This window comes from Tetrao urogallus, assembly GCF_951394365.1.
Source record: "Tetrao urogallus genome assembly, chromosome: 8".
In the NCBI taxonomy this organism is placed as follows: Eukaryota; Metazoa; Chordata; class Aves; order Galliformes; family Phasianidae; genus Tetrao; species Tetrao urogallus.
Genome location: NC_136821.1, coordinates 3,882,675 through 3,907,691, shown reverse-complemented (window position 1 = coordinate 3,907,691; position 25,017 = coordinate 3,882,675). Strand labels below are relative to the sequence as shown.

General features: G+C 39.1%; 1 protein-coding gene across 1 annotated transcript in view; it reads left to right on the top strand.

Moving 5' to 3' along the window:
- Window positions 1-25,017, top strand: part of ARHGAP15 (Rho GTPase activating protein 15) — a gene marked incomplete at its 3' end in the record, with an annotated part of 300,587 nt that overhangs the window by 215,322 nt on the left and 60,248 nt on the right. The gene's annotated exons all lie outside the window — the stretch shown is intronic.

Genomic DNA, 25,017 nt, shown 5'->3' with positions numbered 1-25,017 from the left:
AGAGTGCTCATGGCTGTGGGTGTGAAGCCTCCTTATTCCAAACTCGATGAAAACTTCTGGTGACTTTCCATACAAGTAAGTTTTGAGGATGGCTGTATTTATTTAGATTTTGATATTTTAAGGAAATAATCACATTTATGTGTTGTTTTAGAACTAACAATATGAATTTCAGCGTGGCCATGAAAAATCTAACTCATTGTTTCACATTACCATATATATTGGCCTAGACATATATGTGTGAGGTTTCTTGTTTGTTTTGGGTTTTGTTTTGCTGTCAAGGAAATTGCAGCAACGCATTTTTATTTCCTTTGTCTCTGTGTCAGTGTGGGATGTGCTCAGGTCAAACGTTGAACTCCATTTTATATTATAAATACATTTGAGATTAGGGCGTATTTTTTTGCGTATGTAAGCATTATTAATAGGAGGTATTCCAGTCGCTCTTCAGCTTGAGAATAGTTGTTGACACTTCATTAAGGAATATCTAGGATATTTTAAACCTAGATCAGCTCAGTGACCCAGTTTTCAACACAGCCTTGCAAACTCTTGCGTGGGTGCAATGCTGGGGAGGGTGATGTGCAGTGTGGCAAGCCGCAGTGTGCAGGCAGGGCTGCCTGGGAGACTTCTAGCAGACTTTGGGCACTAAAGGCAGCATCTTGTTGACTGCTAATTGGAATTGTTCCTCCCTGCGTGGGGACAGGCAAGGCAACTGGCAGGCGTAGCATAGAACAGAGGCTGAAAATAGTATGGGCTGTGTCTGGGAAGGGTAAAATAGCGATGGAATTCCTGCATTAAGCTTTATTTCAGTCCTGTTGGCCAGATCTCACCAGCTTAAAGCTCCATGGAACACCCTGGGAAAGGTTGGTTCCTGGTACTTCTCAGCCTCAAACCAAAGAGGGATGATGGGGAAGGGGGAGTGGGGATGGGAAGGCATGGCAGACATAATGGTTGAGAAACCTGGGATAAACTTGGCCTAGATTCATTTGGCTTGATGCACCTGCCAGTGATCTTCCAGCAGACAGGTGCTGGAGCAGAGGAAACTGGGCCCAAAGCATCCATCAGTAAAAAGAAGGAAACGTGCTCTGTGTTAAAACTGCTTTGCCTCTGCTTTATCTGCTCTGCTCAGGAGGAAGAAAAACATTTCATTTTCATAGCAGTGATTTACTCTCAGAGGGTCAGAGTTCAAACTTTATTTAAGTAAGACACCAAAACATTGCATATTTCTTTTAATTTTGTGGACCCTTAATAATTTGCAAACTGGACTTCATATTTTTTTAAGAACAGAGTTTCTCAGGGTGTTCTCTGTACCTTCTTATGCTGGCAGGAGATACCGTGAGAACTCTCTTGTATTAATTTGGCATTTCTCTTTGAAGCTGATTTCTGTGAGTGGGACAAGGAAGATGAAATTTAAATACTTCAGAATTATTTGGCTCTCCATCAATTTTATTTCACAAATAGATAATGTTTTGGTGATATCACTGAGATTCTACTTTGAAATTATCTTACCTGCCTTTACTAACTCCCAGTTAAACCTCCTGGCTTTAAAACAAATGTGATCTTAGGTGCCACCTGTAAACTTTGATCTTCTCAAATTGCATTCAAGTACATTGATGTATAGAAGGCACTGCATGCCAGTCATCAAGGATATCCAGCATCTGACAAGGCCAGTGCTTGCTTTTTTTTTTTTTTTCCTGACAAAGAGGCTGAGCTCGTGGTGATGGCATTCCTCTTGTTCCAAGGTCTTGTTTCCTCAGAGGGAAGGGGTTGGGGTTGAGAGATGAGATGGAATGAGGGAGGTCTTCTCTTTACGTGTCACAGCTCACTTACACGCTCCTCACATCATCTGTTGTTCACATCCTTGCTCTTTTGCTGGAATTAAATAAGCACTTTTCAGTCTGCAGTATTTTGTGGGTTTAGAGAAAGTATGGATCAAATTCCCAAAGGTAGGATCTCTGACAAATAAAAATAAAAAAAAAAAGTTAAAAAATAAATCCTGCAGGTAGCATTTAGTATGAAGGAGAAATATCAGCAGTGATAAAAGTTGTATTTTACAGCTTCATAAATATCTATTCTCAAGAAAAATAATTCCCAGGGGCAAATTATGTAAGGAGGTTGATTTGTTTGTCATGGTGTTAGATTTGTTCCCAAACTGAAGGATTTCTCATGTACTTAGCAAATGAGAGAAGTCTGATTATTGCTAAGGATCTCTTGTTTAATTAAGCTTTTCTATACCTGTTGAGGTCAAGTACTGTCTTCATTTTACATATAGGTAAACTGCTATATAAAGTAGGTAAGAGATAATTTATTTTCCCCAAGCAGAACGTGCAAGCTAAGGGCAAGACTCCTCATCAGGAGACTTTCAAATGTTGGGTGTATGATGACTAGTTTGCATCATCTCTGGGTCAAACGAGTTTCCCCTACGGAACCCAATGTGCTTATAGGCAATGGGCTTGGATCCCAGCTGCATATTTTTGGAACCTTTCTCTGAGCTGTTTATAGAGCCCTCTTAAGTCAGCTTCAGAGATGGGATGTGCAGACCAACTGTGATGGGAGGAAATTCACAAGTCACTTTTGTTTCACCAAGGGGAAACTTTATTTCTCTTAAGACTTAACAATCCCACTTGCAATTTAGAAGAAGATCCTTGAGGCTCTCAGATCTTCAACCTCTGCTGTGGTGTAGGTTGTGTTTATGTGGTAGGTATGAACAGCAGGAAGTGTGTGTGTTCACTATGAGGTGCTTTGGTTTTATATTTAAAAGGTTCTCTGCCATCTACTGTTTTGCCAGGAGAAAGGTAGCCACCCTCAGTCACGCTGCTTTGAGAAGTTGCAGTGTTCTCATTCAGCAAGATGCTGCAAAGCAGTGCTAGCAGGGTGCTACGCCAGGTTAATACAGAAGATACGGTAATAAGTGTGAGCTCCTCAGGTGAAAGGTCCCCTTGAATTCAGTGCAAGTTGTCACATTACCATCTGCAAGAGCAGAATTATATCCCTTTTTTTTTTTTTTCCCCCCTCTCCTTCCTAGTCTACTACACAGAAATAAATTTTATTAGAAAACCTGCATAATAATGTATTAAAACAGTACTAAAATTATTGGAAGTATTTGACATTATCTTCTTATTTTTTGTCTTTGATACCAGTATTTTTTGTTGACTTCCTATATTCGCTACACTAATTATTGTACCAAATAATCCTGTGCCATCAAATAGCATCAGCTGTTTTCCTCTCATGGTCTCTTCATGCTTTCTTTCTCTGAGTCACATCAGTGGTAAATCCAAGTTTATTGAACTTGAGGAAAAATTGTCATACGCTACGCACAAAACCAGCTACTGCACTTCAAAGTTTTGGTTGAAGTAATAATATCAAAGGATCTCTGTCATAAGGGAATCTTTCCCTCTCACATTCCTCCACTACATGGCATTGAAAGGCTTCAGCAAGTGAAGCGCAGAAAACCCAAAGTGCCAGTTTACTACTGGTAAAAAAAAAAAAAAAAGTAGTAAAGCAGTGACAGAGATGAACTAAAACCAAATGAATCCTTCCTGTGGGTATGCCTGTGTGTATCTGAGTGTTTGTGCTTTGCTTTTTCTTCTGCCTTTCCAATAATGGCGTCAAAAAACAAAAGGTGCTCTAATTACTTTAATATTTTCTAATCAATGTCCCTCATCAACAACAGAGAACATCTCAGACCTTTCTTACCAGTAGATTTGGGTTATTTCTTATGTTAACATTTGTCCCTTAAAAAGAATTGAGCAAAACTCTGCTGGTTTTTTTGTTCTTTTTGTTTTTTGTTTTTTGTTTTTTTTTTTTTTTTTGCATAAATTTCAGACAAATTCATTAGCTTTGTTCTTCAAGGTTAGACATTTTAATTTGGGGGAGCAGAGGATGGGTAATTTGAATTACTTTTTTTTTTTTTTTTTCCTCTAAAGAAAATGTTTCTTCACAAATGGCCTTTGCTTTTTTCTTTTTTAGTCAATAAATCATGGGAGGCCCCAACCTAGTAAACCTGCCTGGGACTGGTGCTTTATAAGCACTTTAGAGTAGTAATTAATCACTGTGCCACTCTTCCACACAGAACATAAGTAATAGGATGTGCAGCAGGTAATGTTTTTTACAACAAGATAATGGCAGAGCAGGGCTGGGGGCTGCATGATCTTCCTTTGCCAGCCCCAGGGCTATGGAGAGATGCACAGCCAAGCATCTCTCCAAGGAGCACCAGAGGTATTTGCTGGGGGGAATTTTGAAGCATAAATGGTCCAAACGTGGGGATTGTGAGTCCTGCCATTTCCCCTTGCTGTCTAATGACCTGTTGACTACCAGCAGTCCTCTTCTGTTACGATTGTTTGCTTTGCTTTGGTTTCTCTAGATCAAGGGCTGGAGCAGGTTGCTGTTCAAAGCCTCCATTCTGTAGGCATGCCTACAGGTGTGAAAGTTCACAGTGTGTATGACTAAGGAATTCTTCTTCCTTGGTAATGAATATCTACTTTGACTAGGAAAGAACAGGAAAACTTGAGAGTAGTTGCTCCCCAAAAGTGAGTAAATTTAGCTTTTAATTAGATATTTGTTTATTTGATGTTTGGTGTTTTTTTTTTTTCCTGTAAACAGACTTCTTTAATTGTGAACTGCAGAGGGAAAATGCAAATGTTTATGGAATAATTTACCAGAGTTGGAGTATGTGTTTTATGACAACTGCTAAGCCCCAGTCAATAGGAATGTTATCACCTTTTGGTGTGTCTCCAGTAAAACTGCACTTTTTACCAATATCTCGTTTGATTTAATACTGGAAGCAGGAACGCAGCTATTCTTTATGGCGTATTTGCTCATGAAACAGTACAGAGAAAGTAGCTCTTGACAAGTCACATTTTTCCACACAGTGATCTCTTGTTGGGGACCTATGAGACTCCTGTAATTTCCTCCCCATTACTTTCAATGAATTCCATGCACGTGAAAGAGAAAATGGATAGCGGAGCCTGAGTTCCCGAATCACCCGCTGCCTCGATACGATGGGGATGGAGACTTTCCGTGGGATTCTTTACATTGCTTTTCTGCTATACATTAGCTTTAATCTTTCGCTGAGTCATTTTTAACAAAAATAATGGGAGCTATTTCTTCGGAGAATCAATGGTATGGGTCAGATTTACCTTTTGGTATGGTGATGTAAAATGCTGAGATCAGAGACGTTACACCAATGTAAAACAGGTGTGCATATGCACATACATACATGAAAAAAACATATTTCCTTACATTTAACAAACATGTATAATTCAGACCATAACCTCTTAAAAAATATGCATTTATTGACTTTCATTTGCTGTTTCCATCAGGGTTTTTGCTAGCATTTTTGCCATACCTATAGGTAAAAAGCTGTTGTAGCTGTAGATAAAGAGTATGGCATGGGAACCAACCTTAACATCCGCACAAAAATCAGTCTGACCAGCCAGGCAGCATGATATCTAGGCACTGCAACTTCACAACAAACATTTCTTCTGCTTAAGAAATGCAAGCAACCACAATACACGCATCCATTTCATGCGAATCACATGCACAGCTTTACTCTGACCTAGAATGAATTAACTTCTATTCCCAAAGCTATACGTACAATGTTAAGTTATCTAGGGTTAATTTGCTGGAAAAAGGATTAGAACCAAGTTAAGTTTGTGTGTCCCTGAGAATTAAGGTTTTGTCTCCGTTGTTTCTACATAGGCATTGGAAGAAATCTGGTAGCAACAGGGCATGTGGAGGAAGAGGGAAAGGGTTACAGCCTCGAGTTTCCTGAGAAGCACAGCTTGCAGTTCTGCTGCAGAGTAGGTTTCTCCATCTGGCAAGCCTCCTGGGATGCCAGACTGGAGCAACCAGTGTGCAGAGCTGCCCAGGGGACCCCTTCCCAGCCAACTCTGCACTGGTGCCAGTGCTCTCACTCCTACCCACCGGGCTCTGCTCTGCACCCTGGGCTGCTGTTTGCAGCGCTCGCATGCGGGGTGCTTGCTGCAGGCTCTGGGGCAGTGCCAGGATAGGGTATTGGAGTGCTCCCAGCAGCACAGGTCGAGGGGTGAGCAAACCCCAGAAAGCATGGTGGGAAGCTGAAGGAACTGTCCCAAAGATAAAGGGAGATCTTCTTGTGCAGTTTAAATCAGGATACGGAAAACAGTGGAATGCGCTTTTTGCATTGCAGTGAAACATTACCAAACTGTGAATTTTTAGTCACCAGCCTTTTTCCTCTTCCACCCCATTCCCCAAATAGAGCTCACAGTGATATTAGCGGGAAGGAAATCTGCTCACAAATATTTCTGCTTCTAGAAAGGGCAAGCTTTAGGAAACTCCGTTGTTTGTGAAGGAGTTGTGTGTCGTATCTGGAGACTACAGCATGTTGCATGGTGTAAAACAGCCCTTCTTCCTGCCCCAACTGCAAAGGAGCCTTGTAGCTTTGCTGATAATGCTTCCATAGTGTGTGTGTGTGTGTGTGTGTGTGTTCTCTGAGGCATTCATTTGGCTGGCACATTGGAAAATGGTTAACACAGTGAATGTGGGGTGTCATTTTTGTAGTGGAGAATGTGTGCCAGAAGAATTCAACTGTAACCACTAAATATTTGCTTTAAAATAATTTTAACCATCTGGACTCTTTTTTTTTTTTTTTTTTTTTTTCTTCTTATTCTTCTTTTGAGGTGGGGTGAGAAAGGAGCATTTTAATGGGAATGATTTGTGGTTACAAAATGAATTTGGTTAATTTGGTTACCACCCCCATTTATATGATGACTACAAATAGTCCCTCACATCTGAAGTTTTAAAGAAGCAGCAGATTTTTCCCTCTTGAGCTTCAGAAGCTGGAAACGAACTTACAAAAGACAATAAATTGTTCTTGATGGAATAAATAGTTTGTGGGGTTGCTATTGTTCCTCTTGACAATACACTAACATGTGCTAATAGGGGAAGAATTGAGGAGCTTGCGTAGCATCATCCCTTCTGCCAGGATGAATTTTTCCACTGGAGCTGCAGTCAGGTTCCTGCTTGCAGGGCAGGAGCACAGCCCAGGGCTGTGAATGGGCACCTGCTGAGCATCGCAGCCCCAAGGAATCCCAAGTGTGACCCACAAAACACCTCCGATGGTACAGCTTAGCTAAGAGATGCAGAGAGAGGCCACCCGGCTGCTCTCCCCTTAGCCAGAATCAGGGTGGTATCGGGATGTTCACTACAAGCAGCATTAAGATAAAAGTTTTTCATTTCTCTCATTCTTAATTTCTTTTCTTTTTTTTTTTTTTAATTGTTCTTAAGGCCATCCGCTTTCTTGGTTTGCATGCAGAGCACAGTGACGTGTATTTTGGTTCTGTATCCAGTGAATAATTATCACTGGTAGATATAAATATGTATGTTCTCTGTCTTGCCTGAGCACATAGAATGAGCTTGTAATGGATCCTGCTATAAACACATCTGTTGCAAGACTTTTATACTACTTTGAAGTGCCCAGTCCTTAACATCTACCTTTGCATTTTACCTTAATGATAGTAGTAATCATTAGTAATCACACACAGAAGATAAGCTAAGGGAAAGTAGGTGAACTTGCACGTAGCTCTCATGCTCTGGTAGCTCAGATACTTTTCTGTTTTCTCATGTGCTGCAGCATAGGCTTTACCCAACTCATTGTACGTCAGGAAGAATTTAGTATCGTTTCATTTAAAATAGGCAGGCTTTATATGGAGAGTAAATGTGTAGCCACAAGGTAAAATTAAAAAAAATATATTAGTCTCATCATTAAAAAAAGCCTTTAAAGTTTCTATTATCCATTATGTCAGGTAGCAAATATCTTCTCAATGTATCTCCAGACATTAAATCTGTCAAGAGGCATGCAGTAAAATAAATGTCTGGGATACCTTCATAAACAAAAATCTTATTTCCATAATTCATACAGCTGGCTGGCATTTATTGGCACGTCAGGTGCAATGGGGACATTTCAGGAACATTAACATGTACAGCATCATTTGTCAACAAAGCAACAATGTAAGCAAATCGTTCAGAACTCATACAGATTTACGGCTTTCTCTGCCAGCTGCTAATTACGGTGTGCTCTGCCTATTTGGTATGGTCTTTTTTATTGGAAAATGACAAAGGGGTTATGGTATCCCAGTTTGGAATATAGATGCGCTTTTAGTAATAATATGAGTGGTAATATGACTGCACAGCCTGGAGTTTTGATCTAGTTGCACTAGTCTTATAATTGACCGGCTTTGATTGATGAAGGACAAAGAGAAATTCACAGAGAGATTTACTTACTGCTATAAGTAACCTCTGCAAACAAAGAAATAGCTAAATATCAGAGTGCAAGGAGAAGTATCTTTCTTTTAATATATCTTTTTCCCACTGAATGTGACAGAGAAAATTCCCTCCTCACTGAAAACCTAATCTGAGCATTGTTGCATACTGCAAACACCCTTCAAGTGCTGCTGATCTCTGTAAAAAAAAAAAAAAATAAGAATTTCACTTTCAGCATCTTAAACAACTCGAAGGTTAAATAAAAGCTGGCAACAGCAAGTGCAAGAACCAAAATATGTGTTAATTATCTGCTTTCAGCAATCCCTCTATCTGTCTGTCTGCAGTTCTCTCCTTCCTGGTTGGTTTGAGGGTGTGTTTTTTCCAAGTTAATGGTAGGAAGTCACTTCCGCTTCTTATTTTCAGACTTTGGCCAGTTTGCATTTCAATCTCATAAGAATATAATTAGTAGAGCTTTAGGATTCAGATGTATAAATGAAATATGCTTTCTGAACTTTTACCTGTTATTCAGCCAATTATTATACCTGTTATTCCTATTATATAAGAGGATTCTATTAGCTAACAGCGTATTTAGGCACCTAATAAAATTCCTTATTTAGTTCTTTTTCTTAGTTTCAGTCCATGAACAGTAACTGCTATTCTGAGTTAAGATCTTGACCGTTTAATTTTTAAGGGGAAAAAAAAAAAAAAAAGCAATTAGACCATATTATGGATTAATCCCTTGCCAGTTTTCATTTTTTAAATCAAAGTAATTTTAGACTTGGGAACTACATAATTTTATGCAAAGAAAGCGTGTTTTGCCAACCTTATTAAAATCTTTAAGGACCATATTTCTATAGACTTCCAAAAATTATTCCACAAAAATGTGTGGGTGCACCCATCTGTACACATGAATGGGCACTTAAGACCATAATTACCCAGTTTTGCATGTGCAAATGTAGGTGTTTAAGCCCAAATTAGCTGACCCACAGATTCTGCATTTATACAGGCTGGTTAGCAATATTTCCTTAAATTCTAGCATGTAGGTTAAAATTCTTGAAGGCTTTTAAGGACAATAATAACTTCTCTGTAAATATCTGAGTTTTCTTAACTCTTTTTAAAAGTTACAGCAGTAAAATGAGTTGTAGTTCAGTGCCTGTATTTGGATGCTATTTTTGTTATCACAACTAGTTGAGTCTTTCAAGGCAATAAACGATGGGCTCTGGCTCTGGAGCCATTACTGCCTGCCACTGCTTCTCCAACAGCGAAATGCACGTTCCTAAAGGAAAAACTGCTCAACAGGATTATAAAAATTGACCATCCATCTAAGCCTGTGTGAGCAATCATAGCCGCTGCTGAATAGAATTTATTTTGTATCAGAAGCGATTTACCCATCTGGAAGAATAAAGATATTCACAAATGTTTATGTGGGTGACTTCTCCCAGATGCTTAAAGAAAGTTGAAAACTGAACTCCTACTGAATTTTTCAAAGGGAAAAGAAATTGTGGAAGGCCCCTTGGCTTCCTGCTCCCTACTTGCAGGTGCTCTCACCTATCACCTTGGCGGTGTACTAGGGCGGAGCAGCATTCAGAACTTTCTCAATGAGCTGAATCACCTCTGAGGCTAAGCATGTAATTATTCTGGGAGAGCAGGCTGTATGTGAACAGGTGAGTTTCAGCAGAGCTTTTCTGGGCTTGAAGGATGAAGTGAGAAGGGATAAGCCTTTAGGGTGTTGGGCACAATGTTGGCAGTTGATGTGTTGGAGGGAGCTGGCATATGACGTTCATGAATGGGACAGTAAATTGTGTCCTTGGTATGCTATAGGAGTGTAGGGATACTGAGGAAATAAGTATCTATTACAGACCTGGAAAAAAAAAAAAAAAAAAAAAGCAGTTTATCCCCCATATAGAACTGAAATGCAGCAATGCTACTGAGAGTCCTGGTAGACCGAGACGTGCTTATGGAAAATTGACTTTATACTGTCACTTAAGATTGCTTGAATTTTCTTTATTTGTGACCTTTTCATGGGTGTTCGTGTTTCTTTAGATTTGAAGAGGAAGTTTAGGCATTCCTTGGTCCCTAGAGATTGCTTTTCTTCCTGGTCCCTTTGATTCCGCTTGCCTAATAATAATGGGCATTATCTTATATCCATATTTAATTTTATTATGTCACTAGTATTGCAAGAAAAGGATGTTCTTTTCAAATATTGTAATGCATTTAGTATTTCACCAGTCATCAGTTAAATCAATTTTTCCCTTTATTGGATCTGAATTATAAATCAACTAGTCATTGTATGGGATACTGTATATGAATGTACAGTATATCATTATGATGTATCCTATAATAATGTCTCTTAGACATGAAAACTAAAGATGGTGGTTTAAAGTGCTGAGAGAGAAAAAATTGGAAACATCTGTTAGTAGGAAGTAGAGAAGACTTTTCATTAAAGTTTGTCAAGTGTATTTGATTGGAAGAACACACTGGGCCATATTCTGCCAGCCCTTACATCCATTCCTTCTCCTCAGCATCCAGCAAGTTATTTCTGTCTCTGGTAGCAAACTTTGCGTTATCAGAGCAACTGGAAAGCCAGATTACTGCTTTGGGTAAGGCACAGCACAGCAGCTCAATGTATATGAGGTCTGGGCAGAGTGAGTATTCACAAGTGTGAAGAAGATGCAGCTTATTATAATGCGGTCTGGGTCTTCATTTATGGAGGGGTAACAAAAGGTGTGTGGTTCTTCTACTGAGCATGTCAGCAAGTTGGTGTGGAAGAGGTGTGGGGCAGTTGGGGGTAAAACCTCCTCTTTCCACTCAGCCACCGCAAGAGGTAATCTAAAAAGCAGAAAGGGGAAAAAAATATATATATATTTTGAAAAGATGAAAGATAAAATATTGGATATTTGGAGGCATCTGTTTAGTAGTTTTTTCTGACGAAAGACAAAACTTTGGAGATGGTGTGTTTTAGCATCACTGCAGTGGAATGCATGTAAGCTGATGGGCCCACCTTCTCCGCAGATCCTTTCTGTGTATTCCAAAAGGCACATATCCTTTTTGTTTCATGATGTTTGTAGCTTTCTCCCTGCTCGGGCCCATGGAAATGCCTCCTGCATCCCTTGCAAGAGCGTTGCACGACATACTGTGCTGCAGTGCATCTTGCTCCTGCCTCGCTATGGAGCTGGAATGGCTTAAAAGCCAGTATCTTGCCTCACTTCGGTAATCCTTTTCTGTTTCTTTCAGTGCCCCGCTGTTTCCATGATGCTACCCAGAACTCAAAAATAATCTGTTGCAGTCACAGGACCAAACACGAATCACCCCTGAGTTTATAGAAAACGGAATATTGCTTATTGATTGGTCTGGCCTGTCATGTAATCAATGGAGAACAAACTGATACAAATAAAATGAATCAATTGGAAGCTGGCTGCGGGCCCCAATGAGTCATGTGAAGTAGGTTTTCTGATATCCTTTATCATCATGCACAGCCAGCGAAACAAGAGTGCTACTGTCTTCTGCTGGCGTGGAGTGTTACCTCGGGCTATTCTGAAAAAATGCTTTTTTCTTATTTTTAGACCTGAATCAGCCCATGCTAGCAAATGTATTCTTGTGAATACAGATACTACTTTGTTGCAATGCCCATGGGAAGGCGGTGGTGTAACCTGTTTGGATGCAGCTGCAGACCACCTGTAGAGAAAGTCAAATTAGGGAGAGACCCCACTGTTCTTTGCATTAATGCTTTTTGTGTTGCAGCTCTACTCCCTGCTCCCTCCCCCTCCAATGTATCTGTCTCGACTGGGGAGATGGAGAGCACATTTTAAGACCTTCTGTCTCTTTTTAGGCATGTTGTGATTGAAGGAAGATTTGAAAGACTGTAAAAAGTCCACAGTCACCAGTGAGTGATGGCCTGACGGGAGCCGTGAGGAGGATTGCACCTCCTGGTTCTCTCCCAGGTTCGGGGCTGTTAGACTGGAGGTGTTGGGTTGGGATGTTGTTTCCCATCTATTCCTTGCACTCAAAGGGCATATTCAAGTCTCCCTCGCATAATCTGCATTTCTAGAAGAATCTCTGAAGTTTTGAGTGAAAAAGTGGTTGTCAAGAGCTAAAGCCCTAACTTAGTGCTGTTGTTCCATTGTTTTGAAATAAAAGGCCAGGCAGACAAAAGAAAGTGGAACAGCACAAAGTGAAGTGCCTGTGTACTCTGTGCATCCACAGGAAAATAGGCATGGTCTCACCCATCCTACTCAGTGGACAGAAATTCCCTTCATGTGCAAACCAAGGCTCAGAACAGACGAGTAGTTCAGCACATGAACTGACCATTTCTGGGTGTCATGAGTCTCTGGCATGAGATGCAGTTTAAGTGGGTTCTCCTGTTATCTTCCTCAAAACTGCTCCTGGTATTTGTGGCTGCTCAGCAGATCGAGCTTTTTTTTTTTTTTTTTCCTTGCTTACCAGGTAGCATTTTGTTGCATGATAATGCAGTATTCTACCTTATGTCGCATAAAAGCTGTCTGCACTGAAATTATCATGGGAATGCTTTTCTCCACCCCATTTCTTCACAGATGAATCCAACTGCTTCACTAATCATTGACGTACTAGTTAACACAGACAGAATTTGTAGATGGAGGCAATGTCATAAAGCGCTCCCTCATTTCAAATTCCTTCCTCTCAGTGGTATCAATGTTCACTGCAAAGACACCGATGATACTGAATTTAATTGGTATTTATGCATGGGGTCATGTGTGCTCTCCAAGAAGTTTCTGTGTAACTTTTCCCTAATTGAAATTAGATTGAAGTGTTGCTGTGTACACTGCGACTTAATGGTGACAACGTTGAGCCAGCTTCGAAGCTCAGATGCATGGCACGCATCCCAAGAAATCTGCTATGATGCTCCCACATACATCTATGCATATTTTTATGGTACAAGAGACATAAGGTGTGGAAAAGGAGCAGTCTCTTTAAGGGGGATGTGGCAACCCTATCTGCCAGTCATCTTGCCTCTGCTGTTCTATTCCTTTTGCAGCCATTCTGCCTTTCCTGTATCTATAACATCCTTACATACAAGCCCACTGCCTGCGCAGCAATTAAAATCTATGGCAAGGTGAGAGGCCAAAAGATTAATGGAGTGGTAGCCGCAGTCCATTGTGGAAACTGTTTTTATCTAGTTTGGGAATGGATAGCTGCCATGCAGCACAGGACCCAGTGCTGCCATGGGTTATTGATGACCTTGCTGCAGAATTCCTGCAGCTGGATTGCACTGTGTGCCATGCACGGGCAGCAAGCATGCAGCCAGCTTCTCCCTGCTAGAAGTGTGTTGGGTGGGAGCTGAATTTACATGAGCTTCTAGAATGGCACGGTGTATTAACCAGTGTCCTTGAACATTTTTCATACGCCTCTAAGTGACTCTTCAAGCAGCGTTGGTTCTCCTTGCAAAAATCATTAAACTTGTGAAGGAAGTAGTAGTAGTCTCAGTCACAGTGCTTTAAGTACCAGTGGATAATTAGAGACATGGACAAATTAAGTACATTTCAGGTATAATAGGAAAGTTGAGGAAATTCTCCAAATATTAGCAAAGCTCCAAAATCTAAGTACTTTGTGTTGTGTGCTGTTTTAATGACTATGATTTAAAAATGTGCATAATTCCAAAGAGATCACATGTTTCACATAATAAAAATTACTGTGACATAAAATATATATTTTCCTTAAAAAGTACTTGTAATATCAAAAGGACTGTGAAGTATTAGCCATTTAATACAAATTTATCTTTTCTTGCAGATGATTACATTTTCATTTTAATTGCTCACATTTCCCGTTCTGATCTCAATGTTTTATAGTAGACAAGACATGCCACAAACTAAAAGGGGAAAAAAAAAAAAAAAAGATTTTATTTGTTAGTTAACAGTCTTCAGAAGTCCTAATTTGGCCAATGTGTTCTGCTGCAAAGTCTTGGAATGCTGTCTTGCAGTTTCAAAAGTGATCTTATTTGGCTTCCCAGAAACTATTATGCCTGGAGGATGCCACGAGAACAAGGGCTGCCTTGTTAACAAGTAGAAAACTCTCAAAAACAAGATAGGATCCTGATATAAATCATAATTTAGATGCACAGAGCTATGTTCACAACCACAGTAATGTAATTCATTTACATCTAGTTATTACTTATCTCCACCCGAACTACTAAGTTCAGGAATGCAGCTGCCTTGTGCCTTGTGACTCGTGGGGGTTATGGAGAATGACATCACCGAATTTAAACACATTACCATGCTGACATAGTGGCACCTTGTTTTCCCTTCCGCGGATAGAGCGAGGATTGTGTGCTACCCCCCATTCTTCCAAAGAATACCTTTTTTTCCCCTTTCAAGCAGCTGCTATATGAAGGGTTGCAAATGTCACTTCAACTAATGATGAATGATGCTTGACCCCTGGACCTGTTACTATGAATTTTATGCAATGCTAAATTAATATGAAAGATCTCTGCTAGAAGACTTCAGCTATTATGCATGCGGCATAAACGATACGTTAAACAATCCAAATTTTCTCTCACAACCGTGGTAAAACTCAGAGCCGCTTGAACCATTTTGATGTGTATTTCTACTCAAGATTAGGATCTTTTTGTTCTAAAAATATTTTTGGTAAGCAGATCAGTTTGCGAAAAACATTGTCAAAAGGGCAACTGGCCCACATGTCTTTGTAGCTGGCGTTTGAATATAATTAATTATGTAAAGTAATAGTTAGTGGGAGCTTAACAATTAGTAGAATCTGTCAAATAGTCACACGGAAATTACTAACTAATTGAACTACTGGTCTTTTATTGTTGCAGGAAGCAGTACGCAGCGTCGTTCTTTTATCTCGGAACTTTGTTATTATCACACATCCCATTTTTTGAGCAATATATGCCTCCTCGTAGACTAATACATAAATAACTCTCCCAGTAATGTCACAGTGTGCAACAGCATTTGAAATAGAAACACCTGTTTTAATTAGTATTCAGATTGGCGCGGTTAAAAAATGATAATCCTCTCGCAGTTGCATGACATCTTTAAAGCTTTGAATTTCCATCTGTATCTTATATTATGATGTTTCAGGATTGTCGTGAGTTAATTATGTTAACTTTGGAAACATTGCTTGCATTTAGAATGAAAAACTTCAGCTTGAATAGCCAGGAAAGCAGATGCTATCTTTCTTGTCAACTGCTTTGTTGTGTGTTGCCTTGAAACTTTTTATAAGATATTGCATCCAAAAGGAAGTATAAATCTCCATTTATTTGAAACGGTGCCCTAATCTAATCAATATTTTAATATATTACTTGTGGGAGGGACCTACATGCATCTCAAAGTCATGAAAATCTCTTCTTTTTATTTAGAACTGTCATGTTGTTATGAGTCTATTTGCAAGACTAATTTGAAGAACAGAAAAAAAAAAAAAAAAAAAAAAAAAAGCATTATAAAGTATTAAAATTGCATCAAAGCATACATTTTCTCTCCTGAAATAGATATGCCGGTAATTTTAGGTAGGGGCGGGGGAAAAACAAAAAAAAAAAAACAAAAAAACTGAGAATATTAGAATTAGAACAGACAGGGAGATAAACCCTCCAAAAGAGAACAATAAGCAGAAATTAGGGTATCCAATCTGCACTGAGGGATGTGGTCAGTGGGCATGGTGGAATGGGGATGGGTTGGGTTGGATTTGGGGATCCTAATGATCCTTAATGAGCCTTAATGATTCTGTGACTGTATGATAGATAGGGGGATAGATATATATTCTGTTCTGAAGTCCTCACTGACTTGAAATTTCAGGTTTTTGGTTAAAAAGACCTCACAGACTTTGGTGTAGAGTTATGGGAGTCAAATGCTCAACTGTCTCTGTGTAGCTCTGTCCTGCGATCTGATGTGTTTTGTGGGCAGCTTTGCTCATAAACTTACATTTTTAATGATTTGAAAGTGTAACGTGCATCTGATGAAGACTTTTTGCATTGCTAGAAAAATGTGGAGTTCTGCAAGCAGAAGCTGCAGTGCACAGCATGCCCTAGCCTGGAGCAGGGCACTTTCAGCATCGGATCCTTGCTGGTGCAGAGGGGACGTAGCTCTGGAGACGATGATGGATTTCCCCCCAGCCCCAAAATTGCACTTCCTGAGAATCTTCCCCATTCAGGGTGATTCTCCAGATGCATCAAAATATATGAAAATTCGTGTCATTATTAGCACTATTATTATCAAAGGACATTTTGTTAACATTTGAAAGCCCTTCAGTGCACTTGAAGATATATTTGTTTTACCAACTTACATAATCCCCTCCTGTTTAAAGTTTTGTTTTAAACACATGCAATTATCATCTCATATGCCCTGATTCAGTAAGCACTTAGAAGCATTCCTATCTTTAACAGCATAGCTAGTCCTGGTAATATCCAGGGAATGGAATTAGAGCTTCAGATATTAGCAAAAAGTAATGCAAATGTGAATTAAGAAATGTGGTTTTGAAGTAAGTTGACTGAGGATTTTTTTATTTTCTCTGACTGACTGCAGAAGTTTGACACACACACACACACACACACACACACACAAATCAAAGCAAGTATTACTGATATTAATAGTTATTAAGAAACTGTGAAGTTGAGTATTTCAGGCTGTTAGCTAGAAGGAATTAGGCACTGAAATAACCTTCCAGTTAGCAGAGGGAAATAAAATCCAAACAGCTCTTGGAGCCATCAGCAACAGAGGCAGCAACGTGGCTGCCTGCAGAACTGAACTCCCAAAGTCCATAGCCTGTGTGATATTTTGTTTATCTCTGTGTGCATTTCATGATCCCGATCGTAGCGTGGTTGGTGGTTTCGTGCCTGTTTTTCCTTCCAGTCTTAAGCTATATTTAGTACTGAAAATCTTCATCATTTACCCATTACATAAATATATTATTGGTTATATCTAATGCTATATATGGGCAGCTGAAATAAGAATAGTATTGTTACTTAGCATGGAATTCATTTACTGAAATAAACGAAGTTGTTTGTATTGTAGAATTTGGCTATTTGCAAGCTAATGAGGATTTCACACCGATAGTTGTGCCTGTGCCTTCTTCATACAGATAAAGCTAAGCCTAGCTGCCAAAAGCTCTTACTTACTGCAGTACCTCTGTGCAGGACTCCACATGAAATGGCAGTGTTCTGTGCTGTATGGTGTCACACATCATCTATTTGAGGGCAAATTGTCACTTTATGGCAACACTTTCGGCCAAAATTCCATGAACTAAACTAGGGAATATTAAGCAAAAATTATTCTTATGACCCAGACACAAGCCTGCTTCCTTGCCTTTTGTTTTTCAAGACAAGTCACTTTACTGCTAGAAGAGAAAATAAGTGATGTTTAAGAGGTAAGGTGCAAGAACTGAAGTGCCAGCTTGAAAGTATTTAACAAAACTGTCCTTTCTTTTTAAGCAACTTGAATAAAGTCTAAATGACCTCTTCTTAACCAAAAGAGAATATAGAGAAGAAATTAAGCTTTATTGGTAAATTAAAGCCCAAATCCCATGGTTGATCAGAGATACGGTCTGTTTGAAATAGTTACAGTTTCAGACTTTCTCTTCTACAATCAGCGGGTGGAGACCAACATAATCCAATTAATTGTAATTCCCTTTTGTGACACTGGTACAGTGGTGAATGATATAGTAAATCCATTGAAGTCTTATCTCTGGTCAGATAATCCAAATGGATTCATATTATGAAACAGTCCTTTATAAAAGTTCCGATGAACAGAAGTGTTCTGACTTTAGCAAACTAGAAGATAAATTCTACACAAAATAAAGTGTTTTGTCCTTGACACTTGCAGAGCTTCTGTATACCTGACTGCGTATAAGAACACTTCTTTCAGCTGGCTAATTTCAAAGTGCCCTTTCATTAGAAATATATCCAGAATTTATTCTCTGGGTCAGCTATGAACTTTTTCAAATACAGAAATACAGTTGTTTACGTGTACGAGTGGTCTTTACTCTTGCAAACAATGCCATTAAAATTCATGTGATTATTAATGTAATAAATAGATGAGCAATATCTTGAGAATCAAATTTGGATTTCTGTTTTCCCCATAAAGCAATAAAGCAATAGTTCATCGATAATCTTTATGACTGCAAACAAGCACATATGTGTGCATGTTCCTTTTTAGTATTGTAAGTGAACTGAGGGAATTGCTTAATTTTTGCTCAGGCTTTGATCTCTTTACATTTGGAAGTCATTTACATAAAGGAAATCATATCGATCTTTATTGTTTTGTTAGTTTTTTTTCCCCTTGGTTGTTGAAACTCACTGAAATAAGGCACCAGCTTACTGTTATTGGGGTCAGTCCCAGTAATACATTTGGCTGTACGCAATAAGTAAGGGTTGGGTGGTATGCCTGCTTTCAGAACTGTTTTCATACAGACCCTTTCAGTTTAACAGTCACTGGAGACAGGGCTGATTTAGAGGATCAGCAGTCTGATCCAGTGCCACGCTATTTGTATTTCTCGTTTCCTTTAAAGTTGTCTACAGTAAGTCCGAGTTACGGCAAAAGTGTTTTCACTTGTAGCCTGTTGAAATCTCCTATTTGCCAAAAGATACTGAGATACCATTTGTGGGAGGCAATGCTCTAGACCGCATATTGAGGTCAGATCTTTTTGGTGTCTCAAAAATACTTTTTCTTCCTTTTCTTTTTTTTTTTTCCCCTTAAATTGTTTGGTTGAAATTTAATACAAAGAATTTTTTACCCTTTGGGGTACGTTACATATAAAATAATTTATGACCCATGAATCACAAGAAGGCAGTGAATTAGGTTTCAGATAAGTCTGCCAAATATTACAAAACATTGTGTACAGATTTTTGCACTATGAAAAGGCTTTTGACAAGAATGGAAATAGAGACAGTGTTAGAAGCTGAGACCAGGAAGAACAGAAGAGCTATATATCAAAATCTTAAAGCACTCTGACTTAATAGTACAATTAAAAAGATAGGAATATGATCATATTTTTGGAGTATGAAAATGGGACAGAGAGTCATTGTCCAGTCCGTCCCTGTTTTAGATCCTGAGAGCTTTCAATCTATTTTAGATGTAGATTTGTGAATGCAGATGCATACAATTCTGGTAAAAGACCTGAGTATCTATGGGAAAAAACAAACAAACAAAAAAACGAACAGCAAAAATCTAAGATTAGATTGCAGAAAAGCTTACTGGAGAGCAGTTACACAATAAAAAATATTTACTTTGACTAATATATGTGTATACATACATTTATTGAAGCAGTGGAAAGCAGAGCACAAAATGGACTTTTTCCTTTCAGTAGTAAAATGTATTGTGAAAAGTAAGTTCCTTATGTAAGATCGTATTTGATATTTCTGTTTTGTTGAAACATTCATTTACAAAATGGAATAAAGCCTTTAGTTGATGAAGAAGAATGAGAGAATAATGAGAGAGAAGAACAGAAAGAAAAACAGAAAAAAAGTGCACTTTGCCTACTAGCACATAAGTTACCATACAGTAACAAAGCTCTCTCTCTAGCCTCAAAGGAAGGATGATTTGGGCCCTGGTTGCTCGGGGTGCATATGGTTAACCAGCTACCTCCAAGCGACTTGTAAAGGATGTTGGAATTCTGACAGGTGGTCTATTTGTTCTTAGGGAGCTTTCAGGAAATATTCTATATTTAAAATCAATCTTTTTCCCATACAGAATAGTTGATTCAGCTGAACTCGATGAATTTTAAAAGTATTTGCAATTATAATCTTATTTCAGGAATTATTGCTTCAAATCACAGTGATTGAAAACCCGAAGTTACACTAATAATGTTGTCATCTGCCCCTGTAGCAGGTATTGGCAATGAATTATGTGCAGGAGCATGATGCTAATATCTGTTTCTGGCCACCAAATGGATTCTGCTCCTTGCAGTTCCACTCTGGTTTTACGCCTGCAGTTGCAAACAGTGCAAAAGCTTTCCAGACGCAACAAGTCGCCCTCTGACCATGTTTCTAAACATTAGAATTGCTCCGCATGCCTTCGTGGTGTACTATTGCTGAACTGGATATTTTTCACAGAAACAATGAGATAGTTCATCCCCCTCTTACATTTTGGACTTCTGTCGGAATTATGCAAGGATGAATATGAGCCAGTGTACCCGAGTACAGAAATCTTTTATTTTTCTGGCACAGGCTGGGATTTAAGTTAGCAGTACTGGGTTGTTCCAGCATGCCCCCAGGGCAGTGAACTGTCACTGCAGTGAGCTGGAGTAAACAGCACTCGAGGTGCACATAGAGATGTTCTGCTTTCTAGCTGAAGTTGCTCAGTAATCTGCGCCTTGGCACCATGCAAATGGGCACTCTGATATTAACTAAGTGCTTAGGCATTATATCCTCATGGCATACATTTTCTGTTAAAAAGGTGTTCCATTTTCTTCCGCCACAGAAAGAGGAATATGTGAGAGTTTTGTTTTGCTGGTTATATCCTTGATAATTTGGTATCTTTGGATGGATGCACCAGAACTACTCAGAAGTGCACTGTATATATAATAATTTGCTTATCTGTCAATTTCTTTGATTTGTTAAGACACTCTTGGAAACAAAGCACCATACCTTGACTGCAGGCAGGACAGTGACCTCTGAAACCTAGCAAGGGAGAGACAAGAAGCTGCTTAGCTGTGAGAGAGCTCCCAGAATCCAGGCTGAATGAGGGAAGTGTTATTCTGTATGAACTGAGGCTTCTGCTGTACTATTTAATCAAATTTTAAGGGAGCATATGTACTTTGGAGTGTGTGTATAACATGCAGTGTCAATCCAGGATTTACTGGAGGGGGAAGTGAAGCATCATGTGCTGCAACGCCAAGGGGTGAGTTCCTTGCCATGTGATGGGTGGGAGCCTTCTCCACCCCTCAGCTGCCTATCTGCTGTGTCTCCAGACATCTCTTTGCTCTGCTACTGCCCTGAATGGAGTGCCCATCACCTTGAAAGGAGCTGTTTGCACCTCTGTGACAAAAGTTTTAAGGTGCATTGTTGCAGAAGTCTGCTATGTCCCTGAACTAGTGACCAGAGAGGTTCTGGCTTATAAAATGCAGGTACAGCTTGAAACGCAAATACCTTTCAGTGCATGAATTAGTGTTTGTGTTGTCAGTCATGAGAACAGCCCTCACATGAGGACTTAGTGCTGAAGTAGTGTGCTGATCATTTATGCAACTGTATCAGATCTCCTTGAGTATGTTCTTTTCTTGGATATGGAAGAACATGAGTAAGCAGCAAATTAATGAAAAATATGCCCATTAAAAGAGGGAAAAAAGTGGTATTTAAATCTCAAGGGGAAGAGGAATGACTCTGGACAGTTTATCTTTCCCTGGTGTGGTGAAAAAGGACTTATCCTCCCTCAGCCATAGGACTCTGGTTCTGAGCTCCCACCAGTAATACGCTGTCGGGATGAATGAGCCCAGCCAGTTTCCCAAGCTTTCAGCCAACTGGGAATGCATTGTGCACACCCAGAGCTCTTCTGCAAAGGCTTTGAAGTGAGAGGAACTTTGTGAATTACTGAACAGTGCTGTGCAGGGCTTTCTCTTGGGGAGATCTCAGCCAGAATATACACCACTCCTGGGATGGAGACTCCAGTGCTCTGAGGCTTCATCCACTGGGGCTGGTCCCCAGATGCCAAAATGGGGGAGTGCAGAGGCAGTGGATGTTGTGTCTGGGTGCCCACCAGGCTGGGCACTGCCATTCCAGTGCTTGCAGATTACTTTCTGTGTGGTTTGGTGTGAGAACACTTGCAGGAAAATACAGAACTCCTGAATGTGGTGCTCTGGGATTTAATGACAGCGTGAGCAAAAGGCAGTATATGCCTGGGACATACTTGTATCAATCATATTAAAGGAAAAATGAATAAATAAGTAAAATTCAGTGGTGCTCTCAGGTGATTACGTTTTGCTCTTGGATACAGGTCTCCATACAGGGCAGGACGTATGTTTAAAGGAACCGCATCCATTTTCTTCTAAAATTGACCTTTCTACAGTGCCTGCCTTGTTTTTTTTTGCATTTTGTTTTGCTTTCAGTCAATCCTTCCATGGATTATCTTCTTCCTTTTTGCATGAGTACAACTTTGTATGGTGGCATGCATAACCCAGAGGTGAAATCTTTCTTGGTACTACTGCAGATGTTACAATTGCCATTAAAAACATGGACTGCTGAAAAGACTGATTTACTAAAAATAATAGAAGACTAAAACCCATGCTCTCTTCACAAATGTATATTGATTTTTTTTTTTTTTTTTTTTTTTAAGTAATAACCTTGACAGGTGCCCACACTAATTTTTTTTTTCCTTAGTGTGGTCTTTAAATTTTCATCCAAAGTATTAGCATAAATTTTACGGGATTTTCTGGGCATATTTGTGTCTGTATCTAAGATATATGATATCAACTGGCAGTGATGGTTGAACTAATCAAATACTACTGACAAGTTAAAGCAAATTTTTAGGACTGTGAGATTTTGAGCGTCTTCCCAGATACAGTATCTCCTGACTGAAAGCAGTCCTTGACTGTCAAGTTTAAATACCAGATTTGAGACTTAATCTTTGTGTAAGCAAAACACCCCAATAAGAAATATGTCTGAGTAAAGCCAAGAAGTCAGGTCCTCCTCTTAAACCTAGCCTGAAATATGTGTGTGTGCTTATGGCCCTATTGCTATGGTATGTGAGCGATCCCAACCAGTGGGAACCAAATGAGTCTTAGACTGAATGGACTTCTATTTTTCTCTCCCTTTTTTTTTTTTTTTTTTTTTTTTGACTTGGCATTTGTTCCTCCTAGCAAACATTTTTAAAAACTCTCTTATTGCTAGAGGGAAAATTGACACCCTTTGCTTTCACGATGATACATTCCTAACACGTTTCCTTGAAGAGCTGGAAATGGTGCAAAAATCTGGTAAGATAAGTCTTTGCAAAGCCTTAGAAGTCAAGCATTCCACTTTAGACATTTAAGACAAATGCATGGCAAAAACAAGTGCTTTTTTTTTTTTTTTAAAGGTTTCTACTTAAAGTTCTGTGCCAAAGCTACAGTACTTATACATTTTCTAAATGTGTTTTAAGCAATAAGTTGTACAACATTTTTAGAACATGTGTTAAGCTATTTCTCTAAGAATGAAGCTCTTAACAAAACATAAGCACTCTGCATGAGATCTTAGCAGCAAAGTGCTTAAAAGATAAAGTAAGAATTGGTACCATGGGAAGAACACCAGCTGTAGAGCACACAGGTCCATTATGAGAAGTATGGTAGTGGGTAGGGAGAAAATGATTTAATCAGGAGTAAAACCAATTTTATTATAAGGGCACGCAGGGGGTGTGGCACCATAGTGAGAGGGACATTTCAAAATATCTGACAGATTTCAACAATGTGAAAACCCACCCTGTTCTTTAAAGTGACAGTAAACCCCATCAGGTCTCTCTTTTTGATGCTATTGTTAACAGTTGACTGTTTAAAGCTGGCCTGCTAAGTTGCTGTCGATCTAGTTCAATAGTGTGTGGGCAAAAGAAAAGGCTAATTGTTGAAATACGATCAATCAAATATGATCTCTGAGTCTAAAGAAGATCCCCTCTGATAACTCACTTGAGATCAAATCATTACTTTTATGATGGAAGTAATGCAACGGAGAAAAAGAAAAAGGGCCTGAAACCAAGACAACTAAATAAAGTGCACAAGCGTGCCTTTGTTCCTCTTTTGTCTCGCATTTCTCCAAATTAAGGAATCGAGTTCATTTCTTTATTTGCAAACTTTTTCCAAATGCAGAAATTTAAAGAGCATTAAATAATGTTTATTACACAAAAGTCGAAAGATGACTCCGTTCTGAATGAGATTTTTCTGTCCAAAAGCGAGCTCTATAGTGAGAAAAACTATTGCACTGAAGTACCAGGGATCTGGAGTTGTGGGTGTCCATGTGTCTCCAATAATTGTACCATTTTGTTTAACAACAGTTCACTAAAGAGGCTGCTCTCGAAGCCAACTGAATTGCTAAACATGAAAATTCAGTGACATTCAGTAAAACATTTCAGGATTCTGTTGCTTCAAATTAAATTTGTGCAGTAGTTGGCCCTTGATTTGCATTCAGAAAGAAATTTTCTAAAAATGAGAATCACAGCACATATATAAAAAGCAAACTCCATTTTTGGAGTAGCAGGACTGGAAGAAAGTGTATGTCATTTTAATTTGATCTAATAAGGATTTACACTTTCTGTGAGTTTTATGTGGATTATCATCTCATTGTTTATTCTGTTCTAATAGTATCACTCCACTAGAAGAAAAAAAAAGAGGATAGAAAATAGAATAATCATTCAATCTTTTATTTCTTATTAGAAACTATTTTAGCATTTAGGTTCTTTTATATTTAAATTCTTTAGCTCAGCCAAGCTTCAAAAGAAAACATTTTTTTGTTTGTTTGTAAAACAGTTTTGTAAGCACTTGTGGTTTGTCTTTAGTGTGTTATCATTTCTGACAGCTTTGCATAGCCTAGGTAGGCCAACAGGGGTCTGTCTAATATTGTTGCTGGGCAAATCTTCCTCCCAGAGATGAAAACCAAACAAAATATTTTTGAAGCAGTAAGAAGGAATTAATATCCTTTCTCTCACAGTACTCTATTCCTTGCTGACATTACATTCAGGCAAAAAAAAAGGAGAAAAGCGTTTCCCCATTATTCCCTTGTACATAGCAAGGCTAACACATGTAAAGCAATAACTCATTTTCTATTGCCATGTTTAGCATATGTCTCCTGTTGGCTCAGCAAGGCCTTTAGGCCGGTCCCTTGAGCCGGCCATCATTGGCAACTCTTAG